Source organism: Oncorhynchus clarkii, chromosome 17 (assembly GCF_045791955.1).
Source record: "Oncorhynchus clarkii lewisi isolate Uvic-CL-2024 chromosome 17, UVic_Ocla_1.0, whole genome shotgun sequence".
NCBI classification, from domain to species: Eukaryota; Metazoa; Chordata; class Actinopteri; order Salmoniformes; family Salmonidae; genus Oncorhynchus; species Oncorhynchus clarkii.
In genome coordinates, this window is record NC_092163.1 from 67,556,455 (window position 1) to 67,563,805 (window position 7,351).

General features: G+C 39.3%; 1 pseudogene; it reads right to left on the reverse strand.

Annotated features, from left to right (window-relative positions):
* Nucleotides 1-4,366: 4,366 nt before the first annotated feature.
* Nucleotides 4,367-5,056, reverse strand: LOC139369893 (transcription factor HES-5-like; annotated as a pseudogene).
* Nucleotides 5,057-7,351: the final 2,295 nt, after the last annotated feature.

Sequence of the window (7,351 nt, forward strand, 5' to 3'; positions counted from 1 at the left end):
ATACTGAGAGTGGAGGGAAATAACCGTCACTCTGGAGTCCAGAGGTAGCAGATGTGTCCTCTGTCTTGAGGCTACTAGTCAGTGTGAGTAGATAGCTGATCTGAGCTTCCCACACTGAGTCCTGTGTGCTGTGATCAATGCACTACAAAAGCTTCTCAGTGGACCCTCAGTGACAGCTATTGGCTCTGTGTTGTACTGACAGATGACATCACAGACCAGCTATATAACAGCACCATCTGGATTCTGGAGGAAAAGACTAGAACACTTGATTTTGTCCTAAAAGTGTGCTGCAAAGCATATACTGTACTGTATTAGTGTTCATTTCTACATTATTTAATTTTAATTTTAGTGATGTATTCAGATATTGTTTAATTCCCTTCTGTAAGTGTTGCTATTCCCCAGTGGTTCTGGGTGTTCCCCAGACAGTCAGGTGCTGATGATGACGCTAAAGCTTGACTCTGCCCATTGACAGAGCTTCCACTAAACAACAAAAGTGTCCCTTGTTAAATGTTAATTCATCTTTCACAAGCAGTTCCCATCAAGCCCTTGGGGGTAAAGCTCATTACTGAAATATTGTTCTTAGGAAACAGAAAGACTCATTGTTACAGAGATTCAATTGAAATTGAAAGCGTGTTTGGCATGTTTCACTTTCCACCACACCTCACATACAAACGGCATGAAAACGGAATATATTACATTCATCTTGAAGAAGATGTAAGTATTGCTCGAATATGCTTTTAAAAAGCAAATGATCGAAATATGTCTTGAACCTTTTTAGTGGTAATGTAAATATTTTATCAGATTTCTTCCTGCAAGACACAAAATACAGATCATTTTTGGGATCATTAGCAATAGATCCATACATTTTCCCAGAGATTCAGACCCCATCTAACTTCTGACGGTCTAGGTTAGAGGTCCCAGTCTATTGCCCCAAAGGGGCTCTGTGAGTGAGTTCTCCTCGGCTTCCCACACTCTCTCCATTCACTGCTTTAAATGGAGGGAGAGTAGAAGTGTCTTATTGAACATCACATTATGCAGCCCTGCAGAGCTAAACTTTTATAGCACTAAGACGACAGTGCCTGTTTTGGCCTAACACCTGGAATAACTGATATCATGAACAAACAAAAAAGAAATCAATGATATGCAAAAAAACGATTTACATAAAACAGGTGTTTCAGTAAGAACAACACAACCATACCTCTGGGACTCATGGGAACAATTATCTCTTACACACTGTTACGTTCCCCAGCAAGACAACCAAAAGTTGTCTCTCAAACAGAAAGGGAAACAAACAGTCACCGATAATAACCAAAACGAAGCAGGTGGGGTTTTAAGAAGGGACTCATGGGGGTGTCAAACCAGCACACGTGTAATTAAAATATATATATATATATATATATATAAATATATACGTATATATATGTACTGTATATTTAACCTGTATTTAACTAGTCAAGTCAGTTAAGAACAAATTCTTATTTACAATGATGGCCTACCCCAGTCAAACCCAGACATCGCTGGGCCAATTGTGAACCGCCCTATGGGACTCCCAATCACGGCTGGATGTGATACAGCCTGGATAACACATTTTGTTACATACAGCCTGTAACACAAATTGACACCAATCGGTGAACCCCACCTGCTAACGCGCTAACTTCCACAATATAAATGGAAAAACTAAAGCCTGTAACACACACTTCATTATACTTTAGTGACATATGTTAAATTAACAGCCTAAATTGTCAGTTAGTCATGTCTGACTCATCAAACCAATTCATGTAAAGTAATAATATATGAGTAGAAATGTATTTTATTTTACTCTGTTGATTTTGAACTTAGCACCAAGAGGTGAATGATATATATCTATATATATACATTTAGTGTGTCCTTCATTCTGTGCAGTCTTGGCTCATGGTAGGCTTTTCTTTATTCAGCCCCATATAGCTACAGTGACCTCCAGAAGTATTGGGACAGTGACACATTTGTTGTTGTTTTGGCTCTGAACTCCAACAGTTTGGATTTGAAATGATACAATGACTATGAGGTTAAAGCGCAGACTGTCAGCTTTAATTTGAGGGTATTCTCATCCATATCGGGTGAATCGTTTAGTTTTTATACATATGCGACCAACTTTTGGTCCCCATTTTAAGGGACCAAAAGTATTTTGACAAATTCACTTTTATAGTGTATTAATGTAGTGTCATTTTGAAGTCACTTTTATTGTAAATAAAACATTGAATGTTTCTAAACACTTCTACATTAATGTGGATGCTACCATCATTACAGATAGTCCTGAATGAATTGTGAATAATGATGAGTGAGAAAGTCAGTCGCAGAAAGTATCATACAGTATCATACCCCCGAGACATGCTAATGCTAATAATCTTAAACACAACCCAAACAAACAGCAAATGCGTCCAACAAATCATTAAAGTCACAAGCACCATTACAATAACAGGGGAGGTTAGTATTTTTTGGGGGGGGATAAGGTAACTTTCTCACTCATCATCATTAATGATTGATTCAGAATTATCTGTAATCATGGTAGCATCCACATTAATGTAGAAGTGTTTAGAAACATATTATATTCTTATTTACAATAAAAGTTACACCAAAATTACACAATACATTAACATTAATTTCTGTTGGGCACAAAATAATCTTAAACACAACCCAAACAAACAGCAAATGCGTCCAACAAATCATTAAAGTCACAAGCTTAATGTAGTCATTGCCTGCTATGAATATGGAACCAAATACTTAATGTAGTCATTGCATGCTATGAATATGGAACCAAATACTTAATGTAGTCATTGCATGCTATAAATATGGAACCAAATACTTAATGTAGTCATTGCATGCTATGAATATGGAACCAAATACTTAATGTAGTCATTGCATGCTATGAATATGGAACCAAATACTTAATGTAGTCATTGCATGCTGTGAATATGGAACCAAATACTTAATGTAGTCATTGCATGCTGTGAATATGGAACCAAATACTTAATGTAGTCATTGCCTGCTATGAATATGGAACCAAATACTTAATGTAGTCATTGCCTGCTGTGAATATGGAACCAAATACTTAATGTAGTCATTGCCTGCTGTGAATATGGAACCAAATACTTCACGTTTTACTACTTTAATACACATGTGAATTTGACAAAATACTTTTGGTCCCCTAAAATCTACAAAAGTGCAGTAATTTCTAAACGGTTCACCCGATATGGATGAAAATACCCTCAAATTAAAGCTAACAGTCTGTACTTTAACCCCATAGTCAATGTACCATGTATTTGTTTATTTCACTGTACCAATACTTTTGGAGCTCGCTGTATATGTGGAATATCATAAATCAGTAGTGTAACTCTATTGGAAGCTTGTTCAGTGATAAGGCGAATGAAGTAACAGACAAGAGGATTTCATTTGATTTGTGTGTTTATTCAGACTGACTCACTGAATTACACCTTCATTTAAGGTAAATATTTCAATAGAAATAAAGTGATTAAACATCTCAACCAGAACTTGAATAAATCTAAGACATATGAATCTAAGTGTCATATGATCATAAGACTTATAACATAACTTATTTATTTTATTTATTTTACCTTTATTTTACTAGGCAAGTCAGTTAAGAACAAATTCTTATTTTCAATGACGGCCTAGGAACAGTGGGTTAATCAGGGGCAGAACGACAGATTTGTACCTTGTCAGCTCGGGGGTTTAACAACCTTCCGGTTACTAGTCCAACGCTCTAACCACTAGGCTACCCTGCCGCCCCATAACATAACTTATAACAACTATAACATAGTATAGGATACACAGTTACTGTCTTTATAAAATACGCAAGTTTAAAATAGAGGTTTTATAAGAGAGAACCATTTTCAATCATAGGAAGTATATACATCAATATCATAATAATAATGTGAGCAACATTTTCACACATAAAGTCTGATCTTTAAAAATTCAGTTGTAACAAAATTGCTTATTCTTGAATACGTGTTGACCTTTAAACAAATCGGTAATAGACCATCACAAAAATATGATTAAATACCCATTTTGGGTTAAAGGTCCTCATGGATGACCATTGAAGTTGATGTTTATCACGAGTAGACAACTGATCAACATATGCTTCACAAAACATAAAGGTTTTTACAAAAATGCAGTGTTTGTAGACTTCATTGTTTCCATAGCCAAAACTTTGAACTTGTTCAGTACAACTGAAATTAAAAGTTTAAATCGAGACTTTTAAAACAACTTTTAAAACAACCTGCACACGCATAATATGAAGAAGATCTCTGATCACTGTCCATCACATTAATGTTAGACCAACATGGTCCATTGAGCTTTAGTCTGTAGGACTCTACCAGGGCCTCCAGAGGGCGATGTTGACTGGACTCTTCTCTTTGCTGATTCTGAACTGGGTTTGGGAGCTGAACAGGAGGGAGAGTGACCTGCCTCGGTCACTCTCCCTCCTGTTCTTATCAGAGGATGGATGCAGGCTCTGGAAGTGGCTCAGCAGTCTTCTCTGGGTCTGTGTCTTCACCTCATCCTTGGACAGGAAGTGCACAATCTATTGGACACACCTGGAGTAACCCTGATTGACAGCTGCTGAGCAAGAGGAGGAGCTCACTGGCTGGTTCTGTTGCTGTCGTCTCAGGAAGCAAACTGTCATCTCCAAGATGTCGGCTTTCTCCAGCTTGGAGTCTGGCTGCTGGTTGAGGATCTCTGGACCCAGGAGAGACTTGATCTGCTCTATGCTGTTGTTGAAACGATCTCTGCGTAACTTTTCCACCACTGGCTTTCTTAGATGCAAGAAGAGGAGAGTCATTAATAACCTTATTCTGAATCCAACAGAGCTGACATGAATGGCTATATTCTAAAAGCAAATACTGAAACAATGTGACACTACTTGTAACTCAATTTACCTTGTTGATCAGAGTCAGGTGCTCATTAGAGTAGATCACAGCTGAAGTGATTGTTGGTGCCATGGCTGGATCTCTGTGCTGTACTGGTCTCTGTGTAGAGTGAATCTGATTCCTACTGGCTTCATCTCTCTTACATATAGTCCATAATCTGCATATGAATGTGTGGGTCTTGGGCTTGTTGGAATTTCTCAGTCTGTAGCCAATGGGTGAGCTTGGAAAGACAATGAAGGAATATGGAACCGCCACATACTCAGTGTTCCTATTGAGGCGGGGCAATGGTCACATCTCAGGGGAGCAGGTGGAGGGGGGTGGAGCGTGTCTCACAGAATGCTGTGTGAATCTGGGAAACTGGTGACCCCCAGATCTGCTGCCTGATGTTGCAACCTGGTCTCACAGCCTTTCGCATTATTCTGTATGTAAATACGTGATACTATTTAGTATGTTACGTTTCATATGGTATGTATTAATTTGTGGATGTCCATAAATTCAGGAGTTAAGTTAAAGGGTTACGGTTATGGGAAAGGTTAGCTAAAAGGGTTATGGTAAAGGTTAGCTAAAAGGGTTAAGGTAAGGGTTAGGGGAAAGGTTAGCTAAAAGGGTTAAGGTAAGGATTAGGGGAAAGGTTAGCTTAAAGGGTTATGGTAAAGGTTAGCTAAAAGGGTTATGGTAAGGGTTATGGTAAAGGTTAGCTAAAGGGGTTATGGTAAGGGTTAGGGGAAAGGTGAGCTAAAAGGGTTATGGTAAGGGTTAGGGGAAAGGTTAGCTAAAAGGGTTAAGGTAAGGGTTAGGGGAAAGGTTAGCTAAAAGGGTTATAGTAAAGGTTAGCTAAAGGGGTTATGGTAAAGGTTAGGGGAAAGGTTAGCTAAAAGGGTTATAGTAAGGGTTAGGGGAAAGGTTAGCTTAAAGGGTTACGGTAAGGGTTAGGGGGAAGGTGAGCTAAAAGGGTTAAGGTAAGGGTTAGGGGAAAGGTTAGCTAAAAGGGTTAAGGTAAGGGTTAGGGGAAAGGTTAGCTTAAAGGGTTAAGGTAAGGGTTAGGGGAAAGGTTAGCTAAAAGGGTTAAGGTAAGGGTTAGGGGGAAGGTGAGCTAAAAGGGTTAAGGTAAGGGTTAGGGGAAAGGTTAGCTAAAAGGGTTAAGGTAAGGGTTAGGGGGAAGGTGAGCTAAAAGGGTTAAGGTAAAGGTTAGCTAAAAGGGTTATGGTAAGGGTTATGGTAAAGGTTAGCTAAAGGGGTTATGGTAAGGGTTAGGGGAAAGGTAGCTAAAAGGGTTATGGTAAGGGTTAGGGGAAAGGTTAGCTAAAAGGGTTAAGGTAAGGGTTAGGGGAAAGGTTAGCTAAAAGGGTTATAGTAAAGGTTAGCTAAAGGGGTTATGGTAAAGGTTAGGGGAAAGGTTAGCTAAAAGGGTTATAGTAAGGGTTAGGGGAAAGGTTAGCTTAAAGGGTTACGGTAAGGGTTAGGGGGAAGGTTAGCTAAAAGGGTTAAGGTAAGGGTTAGGGGAAAGGTTAGCTAAAAGGGTTAAGGTAAGGGTTAGGGGAAAGGTTAGCTTAAAGGGTTAAGGTAAGGGTTAGGGGAAAGGTTAGCTAAAAGGGTTAAGGTAAGGGTTAGGGGGAAGGTGAGCTAAAAGGGTTAAGGTAAGGGTTAGGGGAAAGGTTAGCTAAAAGGGTTAAGGTAAGGGTTAGGGGGAAGGTGAGCTAAAAGGGTTAAGGTAAGGGTTAGGGGAAAGGTTAGCTAAAAGGGTTATAGTAAGGGTTAGGGGAAAGGTTAGCTTAAAGGGATACGGTTAGGGGAAAGGTGAGCTAAAAGGGTTAAGGTAAGGGTTAGGGGAAAGGTTAGCTAAAAGGGTTAAGGTAAGGGTTAGGGGGAAGGTGAGCTAAAAGGGTTAAGGTAAGGGTTAGGGGAAAGGTTAGCTAAAAGGGTTAAGGTAAGGGTTAGGGGAAAGGTTAGCTAAAAGGGTTATGGTAAGGGTTAGGGGAAAGGTTAGCTAAAAGGGTTATGGTAAGGGTTAGGGGAAAGGTTAGCTAAAAGGGTTATGGTTAGGGGAAAGGTTAGCTTAAAGGGTTATGGTAAGGGTTATGGGAAAGGTTAGCTAAAAGGGTTAAGGTAAGGGTTATGGGAAAGGTTAGCTAAAAGGGTTAAGGTAAGGGTTAGGGGAAAGGTTAGCTAAAAGGGTTATGGTAAAGGTTACGGGAAAGGTTAGCTAAAAGGGTTATGGTAAGGGTTAGGGGAAAGGTTAGCTAAAAGGGTTACGGTAAAGGTTACGGGAAAGGTTAGCTAAAAGGGTTAAGGTAAGGGTTAGGGGAAAGGTTAGCTAAAAGGGTTATGGTAAAGGTTAGGGGAAAGGTTAGCTAAAAGGGTTAAGGTAAGGGTTAGGGGAAAGGTTAGCTTAAAGGGTTATGGTAAGGGTTAGGGGAAAGGTTAGCTTA